Raw genomic sequence first — 25,438 nt, forward strand, 5'->3', positions numbered from 1 at the left:
TCAGGACCACCTGAGTGAAGTCAGAAAGCCCATTAAGTACCTGCCTAGTCATGAATATTCATGGGATGTTAATCCCTGTGATTTGATTGGCTGTAAAACGTATGTTCCATTAAATGCGGTTAACCGCACTGACTTGTATGTGTTTGGTAATGTTTGAATGTACCCACACATAATTAATTCAACTGAATGTCTATTCATGTCACTAACATTATGTTATTTGGACATTAATGTCAAGATTCGTGTCAATGGTACTGTATTGCGCATGCGCACAAATGTTCAGATTGTGCATCGGTGACAATAAAGGAATGGACATACACTGTCCGATACCACAGAGGTGATAATGCTTTATTTTGGCATAAAGAAAGCATTGTATAAAGAAGGAGTATAATAAGCGATCGTATTTTGTGAATACAAATGCTTCCATTATAGAGATGAAATTCTTCTATTGCGCAAAGAATGTATGTATGTGCCGTCACATGAGACGCAGATGGAGTCAAACCATCAATGAGTATTAATTGATGCAATCTTATAGTTTATCATTGTTTATTTTATGTTATTAAATAGGGTAAGATAGATTAAACTGAATAATGCGGTCCTCTTCTCCACAGTTGTGCAACGCAGGGCAGAGACATTCAATATAGTAAATTAATAAATTATGTTACAGACTGGTTTCGTTATAAATAACGTAGTATGAAAAATCACAATGTTCACAGGGTTCCCAGTCCATGCGCGTCCAGAAAGGCGTGTGATATATTTAGACACACGTCCTCCGGGCACGCAAAAGAATAGGAACACTTATCAAGAAATGTTTAGTGAATCAAAAGGGCGTAAATATGTGTTCTAAGTGAAATAAATAGTGGAAAGAAAAGAGGGGAGAGGAAAAAGGGTAGATGTGAAGGGAATAATCATAATTTATTTTGACTGCGGGGAATTCCCATTTTTGTGAATAGCATTAGTGTATAGTGACTTAGGATGTGATCCGTCGTGAAGTGTCATTAATCTAAGGTGAATCAAAAACAAAAAACACACCAACACACACAAATGTGAATAGAAAAAAAGGGGGGGGGAGGAAATTATTTATTGTAAAGATTTACATATATATGATTGCACCTAAAAAGATGCAAAGGATGGTGTATGCGACCATAGTGAAATGATAGATCTATGGGTGTTAATTCCAAAAATTTTTGGAGAGAAAGAGAGGGACAGATATGGTTATGTAAAAATAAAAAAATATATAATAATTAGTGATAATAAAAGGAAATATAATAATTAACATAGAATTAAGATGGATTCAGTCTGCTCCGTAGATAACAAAGGATACAAAAAGTATGTACCCCCAGTGAAATTATTCACTATCGGAGGAGGTTTTCTCAGTCATGAAAAGATTTCTGAAAACTTGAGGTATGAAGAAAAGGGGCAATGTCCATCTATAAAAAGACGGTGTAATTGTTCTCTTCGTTTAAACCCATGGGAGACATGGTTCCCATGAGGAATATTAATCGAGTTTCATGTTTCAATAATTCCCTATCCCAGTCACCTCTGCGTATGTTCATTTTGATATTGGTCATGCCATACACTTTCAGGCCATTTGGACTACCGTGGTGGTATCTTGAGAAGTGTTTCGCGACTGGTGTTAGGGTTTTAAATTTCAGTTTGTCCTTTTCTGCATTTTTGATACTTAATAGGTGTTCCGATATCCTTTTGACCAGTGGTCTCCGCGTCTTGCCTATATAATGTTTGCCACATGGACATTCCAAATTATAGATAACGCCAGGGGTATTGCAGGTAATGTATTCTTGTATTTTCCAAGGTTTACCAAATTTATCGGTATAAGTGTCTCGTGGTACCATGTAAGTGCAAACTCTACATGTGCCACATTTAAAGGAACCTTTTTTGTGGATTTTGACTGTTTTTTCTTTCTCTAAGTGGCTGTGGACAAGAATGTCCCTTAAGTTGTTACTTCTTCGCCAACTTATGTCCACTTTTTCGCCCAGAATCTCTTTCAGATCATCATCTGTTTTTAAGATGTTTAAATGTTTGTTGAGGATTGTCTGGATTTCCTTCCATTCCTTACAGAAAGTGCCCACGAAGCGTATTTTTTCAGTGGTCTGATCAGATTTTTTCTCTTTTGGAATGAGAAGTTGCTCTCTCTCATATTTCTGTACCTCTTTTTTGGCTCTGTATATTGCTCTGTTGCTGTATCCTCTGTTTTTTAGTCGGATATCAAGTTCTTCTGCTCTCTTATTATAGGTGTCCTCATGCGAGCAATTGCGTTTGGTTCGCAAGTATTCACCTTTGGGGAGACCCTTGATGACCGGGGGAAAATGTGCACTTTGGTGATGTAGTAGAGAGTTGGTGGCGGTTTTCTTTCGGAACATGTCTGTAATTATTGAACCATCAGGTTCGATGATTATACGGAGGTCCAGGTACTCAACTTCCTTCTGACTTACCTGATAAGTCAATATGGACAAAACCGAACTTATTATCTTTCCCCCACCCAGAGCTATGCCCCCTACTAATATCTCTATCACTGTTAACAACACCATCATCTCCCCTGTTCCCCAACTCCGCTGCCTGGGTGTCACACTTGACTCCTCCCTCTCCTTTGCACCCCACATCCAAGCCCTGGCCCATTCTTGCCGGTTCCAGTTACGCAACATTGCTCGCATCAGGCCCTTTCTCTCACAGAGTGCAACTAAGCTGATCATCCACTCATTAGTCATCTCACGGCTTGACTACTGTAATGCTCTTCTCACTGGCCTCGCTCAATCCCAACTAGCTCCTCTCCAATCTGTCCTCAATGCTGCAGCCAGGCTTATCTTCCTCTCCCGCCGCTCTAACTCTGCTACTCCCCTTCAACAAAATCTGCACTGGCTTCCATTCCCCTACAGAATCCTCTTCAAACACCTCACACTCACATACAGGGCCATCTCTAATTCCATTGCTCCATATATCTCTAACCTCATCTCCATTCATACACCCTCCCGCCCTCTACGGTCAGCTGACGACTGTCGTCTCTCCTCCACCCTGATCACTGCTTCCCATGCTAGAGTACAGGACTTTGCCCGTGCTGCACCCCTTCAGTGGAACGCACTCCCTCGCTCCATTAGACTCTCCCCGACCTTGCAAAGCTTCAAACGGGCACTGAAAACTCACCTATTCATCAAAGCGTACCCTTCCACTGCATAAACCAGCTGGTTCTCCGACCCCTTGCCTGTTTCCTGTTTACATCCTGCTATCTAACCACCACCCCCTCGCTTGCACCTCTTGTAATCTGTCTGTCTCCCCTTCCTACTAGATTGTAAGCTCCTCCGAGTAGGGCCCTCTTCCCTCCTGTTGTCAAAGCCCACTTCTCTTCACATTTCACTCACAGCTCTCCTTTACTCCAACACTCAGTGACCATCTTCATACTCATCTCCATCATTGGCCTCAAGCCTCTAGTTGTATGTTGATTGGGTCCTCACTACTTACATTTAAGCTGTAATGTGTATTGAACTGTGGTGCTCTTTATTTGTACTGTATTTTTGTTATTTATTCAATGTTATGCCAAGTTTTTGTCTCCCTGTATTGTTCCTTTGTACGGCGCTGCGAAACACTTGTGGCGCCTTATAAATAAAATTATAATAATAATAATAATAATAAGGTCATTATCATTGAGTATGGTTATGAATTCCTGGAATAGACAGATGTCACCTTCCCAGATGATAAGGAGGTCATCTATGTATCTCAGCCAGACTGGTATGTATCTGGTGTACTTTTCATGTTCCTCTGTAAAAACTCTCTCTCGTTCCCACCACCCCAGGTACAGGTTGGCATACGTGGGGGCACAAGTGCTCCCCATCGCAGTCCCCTGCACCTGGAGGTAGAACTGATCTTCACATATAAAGTAATTCTTAGTCAATACAAATTGAAGTAGTTTAATGATGAAGTCATTCAAAGGGGAATTTTTGTCCATACTAAGAAAGTATTTGGCTGCCTGCACACCGCATCTGTGAATGATGCTGGTGTACAGGCTTTCAACGTCACAGGTGACAAGCCAGGAGTGTTGATCAAGGATGATATTCTGTATTTTGTTCAATACATCCATCGTGTCGCGTACGTATGAGGGTAATGATGTAACAAACCTCCTTAGATGGCAATCTACAAACTGGCTCGCTTTTTCAGTGAGACCTCCCATACCCGACACGATGGGTCTCCCTGGCGGGTTGATCTCATTCTTGTGCACTTTAGGGAGCAGATACAGAGTTGGAATTTTTACATGCTTTACTTCAAGAAAGTCAAATTGTGTTTTTGAGATAATGCCATCTCCTTTAGCTTGTTCAAGCATTCTCTGATAACATTCCAGGTAATTGTCAGTGGGGTTAAACAAGAGTTTCTTGTAACAATTCCTATCCCCTAATTGGCGGTCTATTTCTTTCTTATATTGTTGTCTGGGCCATAGCACAATATTCCCCCCCTTGTCAGAAGGCTTAATTATGGTGTCATCCCATCCTTTGAGTTCTTTCAAAGCCTTTCTCTCGGCAGCGCTTAGGTTGTCTTCAAAGCGAAAGGATCTTTTATTACGTTCAATATGATCCAAATCTCTGCTTACCATCTCAAGATAGACTTTAGCCTGTGGGCATATTGAGAAGTCTGGTAGAAATACTGATTTCCTTTTTAGTGTCGACATACTAGTGTGGACACTTGTTGTGGGTTCGCTGCTGTAAAGATCAATAGGAATCTCTTCTGATAAATCCTCCAGGATTTCTAAAATACCCATATCACACTGATCAAAGATCTGGTCAATACGTGGTTGTAGGGGATCCTGACTACTCTCCATGAAGTGTGATGTATTGGACATGATATCCGTTTTTTTGGTGAAAAACTTTTTTAATAGTATTTTTCTGACATATAAATTCAGATCTTTTTGATACTCAAAACGGTCAAGGGATTTGGTAGGGGAGAAGCTAAGGCCTTTATTGAGTACTGAGGTTTGGGCTTCATTAAGGATATGATCTGTCAGATTGATTATCCTTAATGTGTCGGCATGGTTCACCTCTTGTACCGCCTGGTGTCCTGACGGTCCTCTCTCCAATTTCTTGGTCCCCTTTTGCTTCTTCTTTCCCCTCCTTGTCCTCCGAGGTCTCGTCCCAGGTTCTCTCTGAGATCCCTGGGACTTACCCCTAAAAAATCTCCCCTGGGTCTACGTTCTGAGTATTCGCTATCAGACGAATCTATGTCTGAAGTGGTGTATCCTGTATTACTGCTAGGTGTTTTCCTTCTGTTGTATGTATTCCACCTGTAGATCTTATTTGATTTGAAATCATTGAGGTCCCTCTGGAGTTTATTTTTCTTACGGCTAACCACTTCTCTCTCAATGTTTTCCAACTCGGACTTAATCTTCTGGTAAGCTTTTTGAAATTTATCAAGATTTTCAAAATTTTTAAGTCTGTCGCTAAGTGTATTAATTTCCTGTGTGCACTGGTGCAGTGTAATTTCATCATGTTTGATCAAAATATTGATAAGGCCAAGAGAACATGTGGTGAGGGTTTTTTCCCACTCATTTTTCAGAGACTCATTGGCCAAGTCAAATGATGGGAATACCTTTGGCCTTAGTCCTCTGGGGGTAATCTGCTGTTTGAGATAGTTTTCAAAAGTTGCCTTGTTCCAAAAGGTTCGTGTCTGTCTTGCCAGGACAGTTTTAAGGGTTTGGATATCATTTACCCAATCATCTTGTGTGGTGTCTATTAGGGTTAAATCCCTCGTTAACATATCCTCCATGCATTTTTTTAAGTTGGTTTGTCGATCATTGAGATCTTGACTCAGGCTAAAAGTGGCAGAAGTGGCTGCACTTGTGGGGAACATTGACATATTGGCAGTTCAAAGGATGGGCTTACTGCTTATCAACACTCAGGGTTTGCATAAGATTTATTAATGTAGTTTTATATAACACAGTTGTGCCGTGCGGATCAACGGAAGGTGAACTAAGTCACTATTAAATGGATTAACACAAGAAAGGGAGTGTTGATCGCACAGGAATACAGGTTTAAGTTCAATTAGACCCCTTAGATAATTAGTCTTAAATGGTTAAATATAGTGAGTAAGGGTGTGCCACCACTGGGCATGGATTATAGAGCAAACAGGAGATTTTTTCAAAGATAGAAAAAACGGAAAGTATGCCTCTTTGTGGTGCACCAAATTAAAGATACATAAGATATAACTTTTATTTATTCTTAGATAAAATTAGGCGAAATAAAAACAAACACATCACATATACAAACAAACACATATAAATATAAAAAGGATAATGAAATCCTCACTACGTGGGACCCCCTGTCCAGGATTGATTACAAATAAATTTTATTGATACATCATCTTAAAAACAGATGATGATCTGAAAGAGATTCTGGGCGAAAAAGTGGACATAAGTTGGCGAAGAAGTAACAACTTAAGGGACATTCTTGTCCACAGCCACTTAGAGAAAGAAAAAACAGTCAAAATCCACAAAAAAGGTTCCTTTAAATGTGGCACATGTAGAGTTTGCACTTACATGGTACCACGAGACACTTATACCGATAAATTTGGTAAACCTTGGAAAATACAAGAATACATTACCTGCAATACCCCTGGCGTTATCTATAATTTGGAATGTCCATGTGGCAAACATTATATAGGCAAGACGCGGAGACCACTGGTCAAAAGGATATCGGAACACCTATTAAGTATCAAAAATGCAGAAAAGGACAAACTGAAATTTAAAACCCTAACACCAGTCGCGAAACACTTCTCAAGATACCACCACGGTAGTCCAAATGGCCTGAAAGTGTATGGCATGACCAATATCAAAATGAACATACGCAGAGGTGACTGGGATAGGGAATTATTGAAACATGAAACTCGATTAATATTCCTCATGGGAACCATGTCTCCCATGGGTTTAAACGAAGAGAACAATTACACCGTCTTTTTATAGATGGACATTGCCCCTTTTCTTCATACCTCAAGTTTTCAGAAATCTTTTCATGACTGAGAAAACCTCCTCCGATAGTGAATAATTTCACTGGGGGTACATACTTTTTGTATCCTTTGTTATCTACGGAGCAGACTGAATCCATCTTAATTCTATGTTAATTATTATATTTCCTTTTATTATCACTAATTATTATATATTTTTTTATTTTTACATAACCATATCTGTCCCTCTCTTTCTCTCCAAAAATTTTTGGAATTAACACCCATAGATCTATCATTTCACTATGGTCGCATACACCATCCTTTGCATCTTTTTAGGTGCAATCATATATATGTAAATCTTTACAATAAATAATTTCCTCCCCCCCCCTTTTTTTCTATTCACATTTGTGTGTGTTGGTGTGTTTTTTGTTTTTGATTCACCTTAGATTAATGACACTTCACGACGGATCACATCCTAAGTCACTATACACTAATGCTATTCACAAAAATGGGAATTCCCCGCAGTCAAAATAAATTATGATTATTCCCTTCACATCTACCCTTTTTCCTCTCCCCTCTTTTCTTTCCACTATTTATTTCACTTAGAACACATATTTACGCCCTTTTGATTCACTAAACATTTCTTGATAAGTGTTCCTATTCTTTTGCGTGCCCGGAGGACGTGTGTCTAAATATATCACACGCCTTTCTGGACGCGCATGGACTGGGAACCCTGTGAACATTGTGATTTTTCATACTACGTTATTTATAACGAAACCAGTCTGTAACATAATTTATTAATTTACTATATTGAATGTCTCTGCCCTGCGTTGCACAACTGTGGAGAAGAGGACCGCATTATTCAGTTTAATCTATCTTACCCTATTTAATAACATAAAATAAACAATGATAAACTATAAGATTGCATCAATTAATACTCATTGATGGTTTGACTCCATCTGCGTCTCATGTGACGGCACATACATACATTCTTTGCGCAATAGAAGAATTTCATCTCTATAATGGAAGCATTTGTATTCACAAAATACGATCGCTTATTATACTCCTTCTTTATACAATGCTTTCTTTATGCCAAAATAAAGCATTATCACCTCTGTGGTATCGGACAGTGTATGTCCATTCCTTTATTGTCACCGATGCACAATCTGAACATTTGTGCGCATGCGCAATACAGTACCATTGACACGAATCTTGACATTAATGTCCAAATAACATAATGTTAGTGACATGAATAGACATTCAGTTGAATTAATTATGTGTGGGTACATTCAAACATTACCAAACACATACAAGTCAGTGCGGTTAACCGCATTTAATGGAACATACGTTTTACAGCCAATCAAATCACAGGGATTAACATCCCATGAATATTCATGACTAGGCAGGTACTTAATGGGCTTTCTGACTTCACTCAGGTGGTCCTGACGAAGCTCCTTGGCGAAGCGTACGCCGACCGTACACTTCGTGGCTTCACCCCCTGATCCCCTTCCCCACATACAATGCATTTTGATCTGTAATTAATAAAAAATTTCTTTACAGCGACTAAGTGAGTGGCTCCCCGCATTCGCGGGTTCATTAGGCATAGACGCGTGGTACATGCCGGCTGCACCACGTATTTCTAGTCCCTAATTGAGCTGACTTATTATACGGCACCCTGTTGCCCTAATAGCGTGCTGCCCGTTAGCTTAAAAGTATAGTAAACGGTGTTGCCCCTCTACACATGAGGCGATTTGCAAACCATATGAGATTATTCACTGACATCATTGCTGCATTGACCTAAGAAAAACCACTCATTATATGTGGTGAGCGCGGTAACTTTTTCTAGTGCCATCTATTTTTGTAAATAATTTTAGCAGGTATATCCTGCTCTCAGATTGGTCTCACTTCAAAATTGATGCACACTAATTTAAGGTGCACCTATTCAGTATATATATGTGCTAATTAACCAAACTATCTGCGCATTAAAAATGTTATGTGTTGACTGTCAGACTACTCCACTATATAGAGAGCAATTTGTGATTTTGCACAATATGCCCAGGAGAACCTGACTGACCTACTGAGAAATTACCAACCAGTGTATATATATCAACCACGGCACAAAATTTGAAAGCCGCCAATCTGGGTCTCATATGCATGCTAAATCTTAGGAGTACACTCCAGAGAAACATGTGTGCTAATTATCTATAAATGCACGAAGTCATATCTCTCTGGATATCGCGGGAGACAGCACAGCCTTACTATTAAATTAATATTCCCTTTTTCACTAATCAAGGGATTCTCACCTCTAGGTCGCATTATTAATAAAGTGTTACTACTGTTAAAACACACTGATCAAAGCAACCTTATATGTATCAATAAAATTTATTTGTAATCAATCCTGGACAGGGGGTCCCACGTAGTGAGGATTTCATTATCCTTTTTATATTTATATGTGTTTGTTTGTATATGTGATGTGTTTGTTTTTATTTCGCCTAATTTTATCTAAGAATAAATAAAAGTTATATCTTATGTATCTTTAATTTGGTGCACCACAAAGAGGCATACTTTCCGTATTTTCTATCTTTGAAAAAATCTCCTGTTTGCTGAACAGCGTTGCAGATGACACAGTCGATGAGGTCAACACTGTAGCCATATCAGAAAGCAAATCTCCAAAACCACCTCTCTCAAACCGTCAGTTTGTCCTCTCCAAACACCCTCAGAATTTACACCTTCCTAACCTCCTTAAATAGCCTTTTTCCCAATTTTTGCCAGCTGTGCCAAAGGCTAGATTAAAAATTGGGTGAAATAGGTGGAAAATCGGGTACATTGCATCGCATCCATCGCATTCAATTTGGTTGGATGCGATGCGATAATCGCATCGCATCGCGTTGATTGGATGCCTTAACTTAAGGCATACTATCAAAAAATCGGGCGTCCAGATACTACATAAGTACCGACAATAAATTGCTTTATATGCTAATAATGTCCTATTGTTTTTACAAAATTATACCCACTCTATGCAATCGATACTCAATATTATTAATGAGTATGGTAAATATTCTGGCCTACTAATTAATTGGGATTAATTATGCCACAGACCAGGAAATCTCCAGCCTCTCCAGCGGTCCTCCTGCCCCCTGCAATGGTCTGACTCAATTAAATACCTGGGTGTGTTAATTTTTAATGACTACCGTAAGTTTGTTTCGCTGAATGTCGAACCACTGATTATGTACCTATGCACCAGGGTGGGGGTGTGGAGTAAATTGCCCTTGACTTTGACTGGGAGGGTAAACTTGATTAAGATGGTTTTCGAGCCCAAACTACTCTACATAGCAAATTTTTGGTTGGGGGTTTATTGACATTGTAGCAAGTAGTGGTATTGATCTCTACACCATGGCCAAGGTCTGTATTGCAAGGACTTGGTTAGCTAAGAATTACCAACTACACAATATTGGTTGTCTCTAGTCAAAAAAACTATTTTCCATGAGAAATTTACGTACTGTACCTGGCCAGTAAAAATGGTTCATAAATATCTGGCGGTGTGGTCTAAATGGCTAGATTCCCCATACACGGTCCCGGATGTATAACTGACCTCATGTCCACCAATATGGGTCCTGACGCCCATTGCCGACCACTGACCCTACCCTCTTACTTTTGTGTCTGTATTGTCTTCTATTGTGTACCTTGCTACTGCACTTTATCCAACTGTATTGCATATGTTTCTTCTGCTATGTTTTCATTCTAACGGTGAAAGAATCGAGAGCCTTTATATGGTTTTAATTGTATGCTTTATTATATTTTGTTTATTTATTTACTTTTTCTTGTTTAATTGTATATGTATGTTTCTATATGTATATTTAAAAAAATCCAATTAAAATGACTGCATAAAAAAAAATTAATATATCAACAATTGTTTTTGTCCATTTTCCACCATTTAGGAACAAATGGTTGATTGTCTTATGCTCCAATATATGACCAGATTTTTGTTCCCACCAGATAGATAAATCTGTTCTTGTGTATCCAGCTTAAGTACCACTGACATGATTCATTTCACCCTGCAATGAAGCTATTATACAAAGGGCCTGGTTCTGGTTTTGACTCTGTAGACTGGGAAGATCGGAGCTTACCGAGTCCCAGAGTGCCCCCCTTCTCCATATTTGCATGAGAATGCCCCGCATTTTCATAGGGACACCCATGAAACGCTTGCCATTCCCATGGGTGGCACCCGACTTCACCCCCGTCCACCCCACTCCCTGCCAACAGCTCAGCGACTATGCAAGTCGCCAAACCCGTTCGCAAAGAACACTTGACATGCACATAAAAGACCATTTGCAGTCTCATGTGCAGTCTCCCAACCATCAGAAGCGGGCCGAATTCACCCTGTTCCGAAGGAATTAGAAAAACCCCCATAGCAGGGGCGTAACTATAGCACCGCAGCCCCCACCACCGCGGGGGGCGCTGTGCATGTGGGGGCGCCGGGGGCTGCGGTGCTATAGTTACCCCCCCCCAATCCCCCGCAGACTTACGTATCTCGCTGGTCCCGGCGGCTCCGTTCTTCTGATGAGGACCACCACAAAATGGCCGCCCCCATATAGCACACTGTTCTCTGAAACTGTCAGGGGGCGGCCATTTTGTGGTGGTCCTCAGCAGAAGAACGTAGCCGCCGGGACCAGCGCGATAGGTAAGACTGCGGGGGAGGGTGTTAGCATGGGTGGCGGGGCGGCGGGGGGGAGCTTGACGGGGCGGCGGCAGGGGGTGGGTATGGGTGCCCCCCCCTAACGGTGGGGGGGCGCCCAAAACGTAGCTACGTCACTGCCCCATAGTGCACTCACCTTTGTATCTCTCAGGAACAACTTCTGTATTCTCAGACAGTCCCTGCAAGGGAGCATGTTACTGGTACAGCCGCAAAAGTGATTTGATTTCAGGCTGCTTCATGCTGTGTTCAATTTAAAAGCTGCTGCAGAGTTTTATGAGTTTCAGTAAATACTTGGAAGTGGTATAAATACTGCCCAGTACTTTTATTTGCCGACAGATTTATTTTGTAACAACTGTCACAGAATGAACATGTGCAAAATAATGTTAGACGTTCTGGACCTTAGAGCACAGTAAATTGCACATGTAGTAGGGCAGGCTGGCTCAAAAGCTTTCATCCTGGCAGCCTGTAGTGCTTAGTACTGAATCATGTGGGATTACTGGCGTGTGACACAACTGGAAATAGTACTTCAGGTGATGTAGTTAGAACAGATGCTTGCAGGTGATGTAGTTAGAACAGGTGCTTGCAGGTGATGTAGTTAGAACAGCCTTTAATAGATAGAGTGTGGCCCCCTTTTCAGGTAAGACTGGGTACACACCTTTAGATATACCTACAGATAAGTCTATGTGCAGATGTATCTCCACATGGAACAGGTAGTGCGTTCTGCATATGCGTTTTCCAACTGACATCACAACTGGGCAGGCATTTAGATGCATCGGCACAGTTTCGCTGTCAATTTACACCTCTGCAGGTGTAAAACCTGCTTGAAGTAAAAGCTTTGAAAGCTAGATCTGCTACCTTCTGTGTTTGTGCATGTGTGAGAAAGAGGTGTAGTTTCACTCTCTGCCAGCAGATGGCAGTGTTTCGGAGACTCACAGACACCAGACATATATATAAATGATAGTGGCTTCACTACTTTCCCTCCCCATTTCTCCTGTGTGGTTGTGTGCTTACACATCAGTCAGAAATGTCTGCTGGAAACCGGACCCCAGATCACAGGGGTAGATGAATGAAGCAGTGATAAGGGAGAAGTGATAAAATGCCTGGTACTTTATCACCGGCCATTCAGCTCCTAACTGTTCCTTTTTAAAATCTAAAAAAAGAGTCAGGAGCTGATCGGCCGGTGATAAAGTACCAGATATATCTGAATATAGTGGTGCCTAGAGAGATGGGATGGGGTACGAATAACCCGGACCCAGGTCTGATGGAGGAGCCCAGCGTGGTCTACGTTACCTGGCAGCAGCTCTACTCAACTAAGCACATGCTGGGCTGCAGTGTAGCCAGTGAGGTGACTAAAGTACTATTTTTCTGTATTTTATTCTAAGGGTGTATGGCCATTCACAATGAAAAGTACTTGGGCCCAGCCAGAATCACTATTGCCCTGGAAATACTGACATCGCTCCCAATGCCAACACATCTAGCAACCCGACTGTAAATATGTAATGACGGGTTAGGGTACGGGGGTTAGCTTTCGACACTAAGGGGGAGGAGGGTTAGGGGGTAAGGGTTGGGGGGGGGGTACCAATTAGAAGATAACTATACTTACCGGACCACTGCGTGGATTCTTAACATCAGGATGCTGCTGTCGGTCTTCTGACTACCAACAACCCAACTGCAAGCCATCCATATGTATCCTTAAGAGACTTCTTTCTCTGCAGCAGTTATTCATTTTTAAATCCCTAGTTAATATTATTCCCCATGATTGTATCCTTACTAATGTTATGCTTAGTTACCACATGCAATCGACACAGAGACATGGGGAGAAATGGGGAGATATTTCTGGGGTGAGATGGAATATCATTTCAGTAGCAGACCACTTTTTTAGTGTTTTACTGAGATAAAATGTTTCTCTTGCCTTGAATCCTCTGTGGATTTTAATATTCCATGGTTGAACTGACTGTAAAAAGCAAGGTTCCACCTGAGTGCAGTCCTTTTCCAACAAGAGTTTTTAATGGGAGTCATTGGTTTGATTTGTGCTGCATAATTATTATTATTATTATTATAATTTTATTTATAAGGCGCCACAAGTGTTTCGCAGCGCCGTACAAAGGTGCATTAATAAGTCCACTGATAGACTAAAGAACATATACATGTGTATACAGTATGTATATATAAATGACATTACTATAAATAGAATTACCAACAGATCTGTAGTTTTTGAAGAGGACAGGATTAATGTTTGTTGGGGCTTCAGGGCAAAAAAATACAAAATGTGGTGATGTAACGAAAGTACCCACATTTCCCAAACATATAGACAGCAGATAATGTGAACCCTATTTACATATAACCATAGAATGTCCCAGTCTCCTTCCATATTAAAACAATGTGCTCCCATTACTCACCATTAAATAAAGATTCTATAGAATGTTCCTGGGACAGATACCTTAACCCTTTGAGTGCCAACATTGCTGTGAGCGATCCTCAAAATAGCCGCTAAATATGTTAGCATTGCTCACAGCGACTGTTCTTTTAGTATAAATAAATAAATACAAATACAGCCAAGTCAATTAATTGAAGTTTAGTTAGATATTGCACCCCAAAAACAGAACAGTCGCTGTGAGCGACGCTGGCATTTCTAACGGATATTTTGACAATCTCTCACAGCAACGTTGGCACTCAAAGGGTTAATGTTTGTACACACTAGAGGCTAATTTAACCCCTTGGGTGGTATGCCCAGGCAGCTGCAGTAAGTGCGCGCCAGTGGTGCCTCCAGCTGTTCACCACTGGCGCACCACCTGTAGGCCCCCCCCCCCATCACTTCTCCCCCCCCCCCCCACTTTACAGCAGTGACTAGGGCGGCAGGCTCGGGAATGTTTGGGGGGCTCGGGGGGACTCGGGAGTGCTCAGGAGTTCAGGCGCCTGAGTCCTCCCGAGCCGCCTCGAACATCCCCGATCCTGCCACCTGTGGTCACTGCTGTGACTGGCCGATGGGGCAGCAGCTCAATGGGTTAAACAATATGCACAATAACGACCAATCGTAACAATGCTCTTCCATGAGTAATTAGTGAAATCCTCTGTCATCTGTACATGCTGCTCAATCTCAGGATATACTCCTGGATCTGAGAATATATTTTGTAGAGTCGCTCAGTGTGTGCACACTATATTGTTTGTCCAAGAGTTCCAGCGAGTTCAAGGCAAATTGAGTGCGACATCGTATCATTTTCATGTTGTCTAGTGTGTACCTAGCTTTAAACCTTTCCTTCCAGCTAGGTCATATCAACAATAGAGGCCGGGATTAGTGGGTGGTAATTTCTGAAGGCCAGAATACCGGGTCAGTGGAGATGTGTTTCAGTAAGGGGCTCACGTCTGTGTGCCTCTTCCTGGGACATGGCCAGGGTTCATCTGCAGGGCACTGTCACTCCTTAGGAGAAGGCAGTCTATCACTATGGGGCCCATTTATCATTTGCGGCTATTTCCCTGAAAACGGGTTAGCTGCAAATATTAAGTAGCGCTGGCATGTATGACGGAGGGAGGGCTACAGATCTCTTCGATTCCTGCTGCGATCCGTCTTGTCCCACCTGCAGCCGCTCAATAATGCATCCTGCCATTAGGATATTGCAATGTGATCCCACCCAAATTGCATTGTATATGTGATCCATAGTAAATGGGCCCTTATGTCAGTCTGGCTCTAGCTATGGCCCTGTGGCCGTCCCACCAGTAATCCAGCACTGTTATTATTAACCAATCGGTTCTGGGCTGTAGTTGGGTTTGGGGATGTAAGCAAGTTCCACTATTAGAAATAAAAATATATTTAGAATGGAATAGTATGGCAGGCTTGACCTATATTTTTCTGAATAGTGTACTGTAGGCATCTACATGATGGATGGAGTCCTATGAATAATAAATAGCACAGTGGATGGTTTGTTTTGCAAAGTGAGTTGTATATTTAATCTGAGAGGTGTATATATTTTATAACCTTGGAAAGATGCTTTGTGTTTGATGGATGGCTGTCTTACTTTCTTTGTACTTGTTATAAAAGAAAATACGTACATTTAATCCTAACTGGAAATTAATAGTTTGGAGTGGATGGAGACATCAGGCTTTTGACAGTTCATAATCACTAAGAAACTCTCCTACTGCGTTGGCATAGGGCTGACACTCATACTCCTTTTGCACTGAGCTTTTGACTTTGGTTATTGCTCAGTATAAGAGGGTTATACCTGTCCCAGTTGCCCGGCAATCCAACCCGGGTATCTTGCAGGGCTCCTTGAAGTGGCAGTGTAAACAAGTACCCAGGTCATTAGATCCAGATCTTGTTCACAGCCGGATCCCTGTCTTGTGGAGATAACGTCATCTCCAAGCACCGGCACAGGTAAGCCTCGGCAATATCCCCAGTCCGGACAGCAGTGTGTATGGGTTTCAAGCTGCTGTGACACTATTTGTTCATACACCCAGGCTGGAGGGGTGCCGGACAGTTTTCCGACAGTCGGGATCCCGACAGTCATTACCTCGACGTCGGGATCCCGACAGTTGAAACCCTGACACTCAGGGTACCGACGGCCACCGGCTATTCTCCCTTGTGGGGGTCCATGACCCCCATTGAGGGAGAATAGAATAGGTGGCGAGCGTAGCGAGCCATCACGCCCGCAAGGGGCTTTGTTGCGCTCGCCCTGCTGTCTGAGTCCGGCCAGTCAGGCTAATGACTGTCGGGCTAATGCCTGTCGGGCTAATGCCTGTCGGGATCCCGACTGTCGGGACCATATATCACACCCGGCTGGAGCCAGGATATAGGTGTAAAAAGGGTATAGTGGATTCATATAAGCCATGCTATATTATTGGGAGTCACTTCCTAGCCATTCTGCTACCTGAGACAATGAATGAAACTGTTTGTCCTTCAGCCGTATGAAGTAGCCTCTCTGAACAAACCAGCATAATGTAAGCATTTGTATATGTGGTATGTGGTATGCTTGGAGGAATGATGTTTGCACAACAGCAGACAGGGAAGACAACCAAATCTCAGGACTGTCCTGTTTCATCTGGAAACCATTGCCACCTTAATCATGACTAGATACACCATAACATTTATTTTGCACTATTCTTATTATACTTTGTAGCATTTTCACTTATGTAACACTTTTTAACCCCTAGCTATCGCTTCTTTCTTATTAACCCACTAATAACTCGCTAAATATTATAATAGCTAGCATGTTGACCCAGGCAGTGGCGTCACAAGGGGGGGGTGTGGGCCATACTGTGTTGTGTCACTCCTGTCAGTGTGTAGGAGCCTGCGCCTGCAGCCCCAGATCCGGATTAAGGTTTGTGGGGGCCCTGGACAACAAAAGGTCTGTGCCCCCCCTCCCCCCAGGATGGAGGTAGGCCCCCGGATGGAGGCAGGTCCCCCCCTCCCTGGTACCTGGGCAGCAGGGTCCGTGCAGCATTGGGGAGGCAGCAGGGGGCCCTGCGGAGGACAAGCAGTCAGCGCTACTAGTTTCCATCTGCTGCAGTGACCCCACCGCTGACTTACCATCCGCCGGAGAGTCCCCGCCGCTGACTTCAAATCTGCCGCAGGGACCCTCACCAGGGATTAGCATAGCTGCTTCTCAGAGGTAGGGTATTCCATTCCGAATTGCCGTGGTCTCTGTGACTCTGTATGGAGTTTGTATGTTATCTCCGTAATTGTGGGGTTTACTTAGTGGTAAGGTAACTAAATTTGACTAGCCATTCCTGTTTGTAGGTCTACTACAAATAAATTAGATTGTAGTATATTGACATTATATTAATAAAGGATAATAATTCTATTTTATAACATTACAATTATATTTCTGATTCAGCAGTGTAATTCTAAAAGTATGTAGAGTTGCCATTTTAACTAAAAATGACAGGAATACATCTCACCATAAATATCACTATTAAGTAATTTTACTGGGTAAGTATCTCGTGTAACAGAGCAAAACTGTTGCTAATTAATCAATTAGCATAAGGGTAAAATAAATATATTCAGTTATAATTTACCTTAAATATTAAAGCATGAATTACCAATTAGCTTCTTCTGACAAACTGACAAATACATTAGGCCACATATTTATGTCTTTATTTACCTGATTCTTTTTTTTTTTCTCCATATACTGAGGAATGGAGTGCCTGATAGACAGGACAGCACATCTCCTTGCTCACTGTGAGCGTTGCTATGGCTACCAGCACCTGAGTGTCTCATCAGTACAATTTTGCTTAATAGACTCTACAGTACTACATACAAGCTTCATTTCTAAGTCCAAAATAATAATAACAGGAAATACAGTATATATTGCAAACAAAAGGCATGATTTAGAGGTGAACATAAAATTGCATCTTTGGCATACATGCAAAAAATGTATCCATGCCTTTAAGTTTCAATACATATATTTGGAGTTGGACACACGACTGGTCTGGTGACAAATGACGACATATTGACCATTCTAAAGATATATCAGCACAACGTGCTGTGTGTATGGGTGACCTACTGACCACCCGTGCTCTTGCTGCCCTGGCTGGTGGGGATTGACAGCGCAACTGGGCGGCCGTATGTAAATATGTACCAAGTTGCGGTGTCACTCATGGCTAATCATTGATCACATTTTTCTTATGAAAGGTAATATAATATTATTGAACATCTATTACACCCATAACTTTATAATAAAAAGGTGAAAAATATTAAATGTATTAGGCTAGAGTGGGGCACTGTGCTGTGTTAAGAATTTAAGGCTGCATAATATTGTGACATGTCCTTTGTGGGACAGCTACAGCCCACCAGTGGATGACCACACCTACCCATTGGCCGGACAAGCTCTTTCAGTAGGCCTAACCTGTTGTTTCTCCCTGTTGGGCCCTGCATACAGTAGAGCAGGAAGTTGTAATCATGTTTGGCATATGTGTAAGGGGCATGAAGTGTATAATTTGTGCTATTACTGTGTGGCATTGTGAGTATTAGGGGCACTACTCTGTGGCATAGGGCGGAATGTACTAAACTAAAAATGCAGTAAAAACCCCGTTATCAGGGTTTTTACTGCATTTTCATATGCAGTAAAGCCCCACTGATGGGGCTTTGCTGCAGTAGGGGGGGGAAGGGGGGGGGGGGGGTTATACCAGCTCTAGCTGGCATCACCCCATAGAAACCTTTGGTCTTCCTTTCACACTCCCTGCCACCAGGGCTCAGGGCCTTATTTTGGTTCCCTAATCTAATTCTCTCTGCACATGTTATATCTGCCCCACCTGCAGTGCACATGGTTTTGTCCATTTGAGAAGGAATTTGCCTCCAAGAGTGAACTAGAATAAGGCCCTTAATCACGAGTATCTGCATTTTCTGAATTAAGTGCCATGTGGCGATGCTGTTTGGGCCACTCTAGGGCTTAAAACAGCATCACCTCCCTTGTTTTGTCAGATTTCTGCTCGCATCCCAGGATGTGAAAGATTCCCGGGCCAAATTGACAGGAAAATTTGCCAGGGTTCCCGGCTTGCCGATGAGATGCAGCAGCATCTCCGGATCTCTCTGGGCTGGGCGCTGACTCCTTAGGGCGGCCTCAGTCAGGGACGGATACAGGGGGAGGCGAGGTGGTACCTGGGCAGCGTGTGGTCCAGGCAGCGTGAAGCGCCTGGGGGCTGTGGGTGCAACGGCAGAGCGGGCAGCCAGCGTGAAGTGCCGGGGGGCTGTGGGTGCAGCGGCGGAGCGGGCAGTCCACAGTGTCCGGGAAACACTGAGTGAGAAGACACTGTGGACAGCGGCGGCAGAATTTGAAAATTCAAAAGATAGGCTGGCAACTGATTGGCTGAGAGAGAGAGAGTGCTGGCCGAACCACACACTGCCCAGGTACTACCTGCCTCCCCCTGTATATTTCCAGTCTCGAACTGCCCACTGCACCCACAACCCCGGGCGCTTCATGCTGCCTGGACCACATGCTGCTCAGGTACTACCTGCCTCCCCCTATATCCCTCCTGTCCCCCTCACACCAGAAAATGCAGGGACTAGGCTGGTGTGAAAGGTGGTAGTGGTCTGATACCCCTAAGGTGGCAGTGGTCTGATACCCCTTTCACACCAGAAAATGCATGGTCCCTGGATCATGCAGGGACATTCCTGGATTGCCCCCCAACCCGGGAATGTCCCTGCATGATCCAGAAACCATATTCCCGGGTAAGTCCCTGCATTTTCTGGTGTGAAAGGGGTATCAGACCACTACCACCTTAGGCAGCCACTACTGGGGGCCCCAACTGTTTACAAAAAGGCATCTTACCTCTGTCTGGCCAGTCCTGGGCTGCTGCTGGCTCATCTGTGGGCTGCCGCCGGACATACAGTAGAGCCCCTTCCCCCCCACCACCCAGGATCTGCCACTGGTAGGAACAAATAGGGACCAAGCCATCATTTTGCCAGGGTTTTACCTAGTACAACATAAAATGACAATATTCGATTCATTTTATTTTACTACATTACTTTAATATTTATTACATTCATTTATTCTTTTATTCAGGGATCTGTCTCTCAAGTTTTTTGTTTTTTTTTTGAAAATATGTTTATTAGGTTTTCCAATTTTTTTCACAGCTTACATGTCACATATATTGCTTGCAGTATATTTCACATTAAATACATGAAAAGACATATGAAAAAGCATTTAAATAACATTTTAACTGGGGGGGGGGGGGACAAGGGTCGGGATTTCGATGTTCCTGTATCGCGTTTCAGCAAGTGCATTACATGTTGTGTCTAATGCCTGTTTAAGTTATTAAATTTTCGATATAAACATTGGGTAACATAGTATCATTACACCTTTACTGATAGCAGCGTATATGTTTGGTTACGACAGTGTGTAATCAGTTATCATTGGAGATTCTGCTTCATCGTGGGATGAGATAGTTTTGTGTTACCAGTGTATATCTGTATTGTGGTGGTGAGATCAACACATGTTTGGAAATATAAGCTGTCTCGTAGGGTGCTGTATGGAATGAATACAGAGCATGAGGGGGTGTGGGGGGAGGGGGAAGAGTTTTAGGGTATGTCAACTGATCAACTAATCAACTAATCAACAGATAACTGGGTGGGGGGAGAAGGGATGGGGGGGGGGGGGGGGGGAGCCTGTTATTGAATCTCCCTATCTCCCTGAGTCCCATCCCTCTTGAAGGGGGGAGGGTATGGGGGAGATAGCATGGTCCTATAGTCGAGATTGCATGTCTCTCCATATATATACATCTTACTTAAGTCACATCATATCACATCATATCAGCAGTTAGGGTATTTACATGGGTTCAGCATCTGCATAGCTAGATCATAGGTCAAGTTCTTTGAGTATGCGACTTTGAAAAGTCGTTGGTTTCGTGTTTATGAACGGTTCCCATTTTCTCCTGAAACTCGTGGACAAAGATCGTGTCACCTGTAGGGAATTGTATCTCTCATATGACATGTATTTCAATAGCAAGTCATCTAGTTCTACCATAGTGGGTACATGTTTATTTATCCATGAAGTTAATATCACCTTCTTTGCTGCTGTAAATAGCGTGGTAAGGAAGGGAATCAATTGCTCCTGTGTTGTATTTAGTTGCCATATAGTAAAATCAAGAAACAGCACTGCTGTTGGGTGTAATGAGACTTTGAGGTGAAATGAGGTGTTTACATAGTTTATTATTTTGTACCAATACTTTTTTATGTGTCCACAGGACCAAAAATTGTGAAAGAAGGACGCAGAGTAATAACCACATTTGACACATCTGCCAGTTTCGTCCGGGTCGAAGAAACTGCGTTGCTTCTGTGACATGTACGCTCTATGTATAAATTTAAAATGTACTTCTTGTAATGTGGATGACTGAAGCATTCGCATTGATGATTCATATCTGTCAAATATGTCAGTGTTTTTTAATAAAGGGATATCCTTCAACCAGGACTGCGTGGTTTTGTCATTTGATTCTGGGGCATTTTTCAGCTGTAATTCCTCATAGATCAGTCTAGGCTTGAAAGTGCCCTTCTGCAATTTATCTGTCCATACATGTAGCAGTGTATGGGGGTGGGAGAGGATTTGTAGTGGGGGTATCGATTGTACATAATGGTGTAGTTGCATAATCGAAAATAAACTGCTGTGTGGGAGATCAAATTTTTCCCTTAGGACTGTAAAGGTTATCAGTTTTCCACCGGGGTCGAACACCTGTGATATTAGTTTCAGTCCTTTTTTCAGTATTCTGTTAAATGTCGAGTTGTTTACTGCAGGGGGGAACATGGGGTTGCCCCCAATTGGGATCCATTCTGTCTGAGAATGAGACATCCCTAGTTTGTTACATGTTCTCTTACATGAGTGATATATGTCTCCGAAGAGGGGATTGTTTAGTATATGTTTGGGTATTTTCCCCTTTTCGGAATGCAGGAGGGCACTAGGGCTGTATGGGTAGAACATGGCATTATCTAGAACATTTATCGAGAATGTATTATCCTCTACCAGCCATCGTATCGCATATCTTGTCAATAAGGCACATGAGTAGTTCATTAAGTCAGGCAGTCCCAGGCCTCCACCCCTCTTAGAAAGCTGGAGTTTGGGCAGGGAAACTCGAGCCTTCTTATGGTTCCATATAAACCTTGAACACGCCTGATTTAATTTTTTTATTTCTTGGGTATTAATTCTAATGGGGAGCATTTGTAGGCTGTACATTATCCTTGGCAATATGACTGTTTTTATTACTTCTACTCTCCCTAGCAGGGACAATGGGAGATCTTTCCAGTTCATGAGTGTTTTTATCGATTTCTCGATTATTGGGGGGAAATTTACTTTGTGTAGGTTGGCTAATTTTTTCGGGATTTGTACTCCTAAGTATTTTATATGGCTTGTATTTATTTTGATTGATTTGAAGGTATCTGTAGGGGGGAACGATGGCGGGGGGCCGTGGATGGGTAGTAATTCTGATTTGTCGATGTTCACCTTATATCCTGAAAAGGATCCAAATGATTGTAAAGTACTAAAGATTATCGGTATTGCATATTGTGGGTGTGAGAGGAACAGCAGCATGTCGTCTGCGAATAATGATACCCGCAGATCGACATGACGTATTAGTATACCTTGGAATTGCGGGGAATTTCTGAGAGTAATGGCTAGAGGCTCTAGTGCCAGGACAAATAACAGGGGGGATAGGGGGCATCCCTGTCTCGTGCCTCTTAGGATGGGAAAGGGGTGTGACAATATACCATTACAGATTATGTTTGAGGAGGAGTTACTATATAATGTGGTGAGAAGGTTAATAAATTTTTCGGGGAATTAAAATTTTCTGAGCGTGTGATACAAGTGGTCCCAGTGCACCATGTCGAAGGCCTTCTCAGCGTCCAAGGATAGAATCGCCTTCGGGCACTCCGACACGGCACACTGGGCCTCCCACACGGCCGCCAAGACCCTTCTGATATTTATGGATGAGTTGCGTCCCTTGACAAAACCAGTTTGGTCCATATGGATTAACGTGGGGAGCATTTCTTTTAATCTTTCTGCCAGAATTTTTGTCAATAATTTGTAGTCAATATTTAAAAGTGATATTGGCCTGTACGAACTTGGGGAAGATAGGTCCCTACCTGGTTTGGGTAGTACTCGTATGTTGGCTGTGTTAAAATATTAGGGGATAGTGTTTGAGTTTAGGATTTTGTTAAAGACTGCTGTCAGTACTGGGGTGATTTTTACATTTAATAGTTTGTAGTATTCTGGGGTGAAGCCGTCTGGGCCTGGGGCTTTGCCTGATTTTAATCCCGAAATTACCCTAGATACTTCTTCTGTGGTTATGTCTTGAGTAAGTTTCTCAGAATTGGTTGGGGATAGTTGGGGGGTTGTCAATTCATCCCAGAATTTTGATTCAGCTTCTGTATTGGACGTCGGTTGTGAGTACAGGGAAGTGTAATATTCACATAGTGTTTGTGCTATATGTGTGTTGGAAGTGGCTAGTGTGCCTTGGATTGTGTGTAAGGGATGGATTGTTGCTGGGGATCTCTGGCCCTGTAATAGGGAGGATAGTAGTTTGCTCGATTTGTTACCTTGCCCGTGAATACGGGATGATTTTGCAAAAGAGTATGTGGACTCTGATTTTTCAATTATGTTTTCATATAGGGCTTTAGATTCTAGATATTTTCTCTTGTTGTTTGGGGAGGGAGAGGCATTAAAATTTTGATAATGTTCAGTTAATGTTGATTGAGCTTGCAGGAAGTCTTCTTTTAATTTGCGTTTATAAGAGGCCATTTGGGAAATAATTATGCCTCTGATAGTGGCCTTAGAGGCCTGCCAGAATAACAGTGGATCCGATTTTAGTGTGGGCAGATTGTGTTGGGAATAATCATCCCATCCTGCTATTACGGCCTGTCTAATGTGAGCAGAGGATATTATCGTGGGTGGGCATCTCCATATTATCGAGGATGGCTGTGCTGGGGTAAGTTGGACTTTGATGTGGATCACTCCGTGATCTGAAAGTACTATTGGTGCCATGTCCACGTATTCTATTCGGGGAAGCATGAAATGTGATATTAATATGTAGTCTATGCGTGACATGTGGCCTGTTGCTGCTGATAAACACGAATAACCTCTTTCCATAGGGTGGAGTACTCTCCAGGTGTCTAATAAGTTCAAGTCTTTACATAGCGCCGGTATTCCGTATCTCGGCAGGTTTCTAGGTTGTTTAGATTGGACTTGTTTATCTAATTGATTAGATGATATCAAATTTAGATCACCACATATGATGATAGGGTCATTCAAATATGGGGTTAGGAGGGATACAATTTTCCTTAGAAAAGACTCGGAGTACTGGTTAGGGGCATAGACATTTAGACAAATCAGTGTTTTCTGTCCGTGTAATAGATGGCAGAGTACAAATCTGCCTTTCGGATCCTGAATAACCTTCTGTACTGTGATATCTAAATGATTTTTGGCCAGCACCACAACTCCTCTTGCTTTTGAGGTGTATGATGCTGAGGCCAACACTTTCCATTTGAGGATATTCAGCTTAATTACTTCTGTCGGAATCAGGTGTGATTCCTGGATGAATGCTACATCTAGTTTCATCTTATTGAGATGTATCAAGATCCTTTTACGTTTTATAGGGGAATTTATGCCCCTTACATTCCAGCTACCTATGTGTAACGCCATTTTTTATCAGAGTTATTGCTTACAATAATACAATCTATTTCCATAGGTAAATTTGTGTATCATGATAGAGGGAAGGGTTCTTCAATTCGTCAGGCATTCTAGGGGGGGGAGGTGGGAGGGGGACAAACCATCCACTTGTTTGGTCATGTGAATGGGGGGGGGGAGGGGGGTAGTGGGGGAACCATGAAGTATAACATAATACAATAAAACAATAATAACAGTAATAAAACCTCTTTTTGAGATCTCTCTCATGCTGTAACGCATCTCGTTGCTCCTAAGCCTGACCGGCTGTGTACCTTAGGGTATTTCACCTTGGGGGTATAATAGTCACTCACGTAATGATGTCAAGTTTTTCGTGGCGGGTCTCTGGGGGATCCTTTCTCTGTTCAGGCTGGTCTCGGTATCTTGTTAATCAGTCCTGCTAAAAAGTTTTGTACGTTCACCGCAGGTAAGTAGAGAAGTGAAGTTAGATGGGTAAACATGTAAAACAACAATACAAGGATAAAGTAGTCTCTTTACCACGAACTTTGTGTTTAAGTTGCCATTTTGGGAAAGAAAACATTTGTATGCATTTGGGCTCAGTCTTATTTACCCATGGCGGTTGATGGTCCTGGTTTCTGTTGCGGGGCATTCTAGGTAAGTAATTATGATTAATCACATCTCTTGGCTATCTTTCATTCGTAGTCATTTGTCT

At 42.3% G+C, this 25,438-nt stretch overlaps 1 protein-coding gene across 2 annotated transcripts in view; it reads right to left on the reverse strand.

The window, feature by feature from the left end:
• The window catches only part of SPMIP2 (sperm microtubule inner protein 2), a 62,994-nt gene that overhangs the window by 28,115 nt on the left and 9,441 nt on the right, over positions 1–25,438 (reverse strand). The window contains exon 1 of one of the 2 annotated variants that reach the window (XM_083157007.1): positions 11,766–11,881. The exons of the other annotated variant lie outside the window; for it this stretch is intronic. The gene's annotated coding sequence lies outside the window, so the exon portion shown is untranslated. Of the gene's footprint in view, positions 1–11,765; positions 11,882–25,438 lie in introns of those variants that run through there. 2 annotated transcript variants of the gene reach the window in all.

Source organism: Crinia signifera, chromosome 1 (genome assembly GCF_055691185.1).
Source record: "Crinia signifera chromosome 1, ASM5569118v1, whole genome shotgun sequence".
Classification (NCBI taxonomy): Eukaryota; Metazoa; Chordata; class Amphibia; order Anura; family Myobatrachidae; genus Crinia; species Crinia signifera.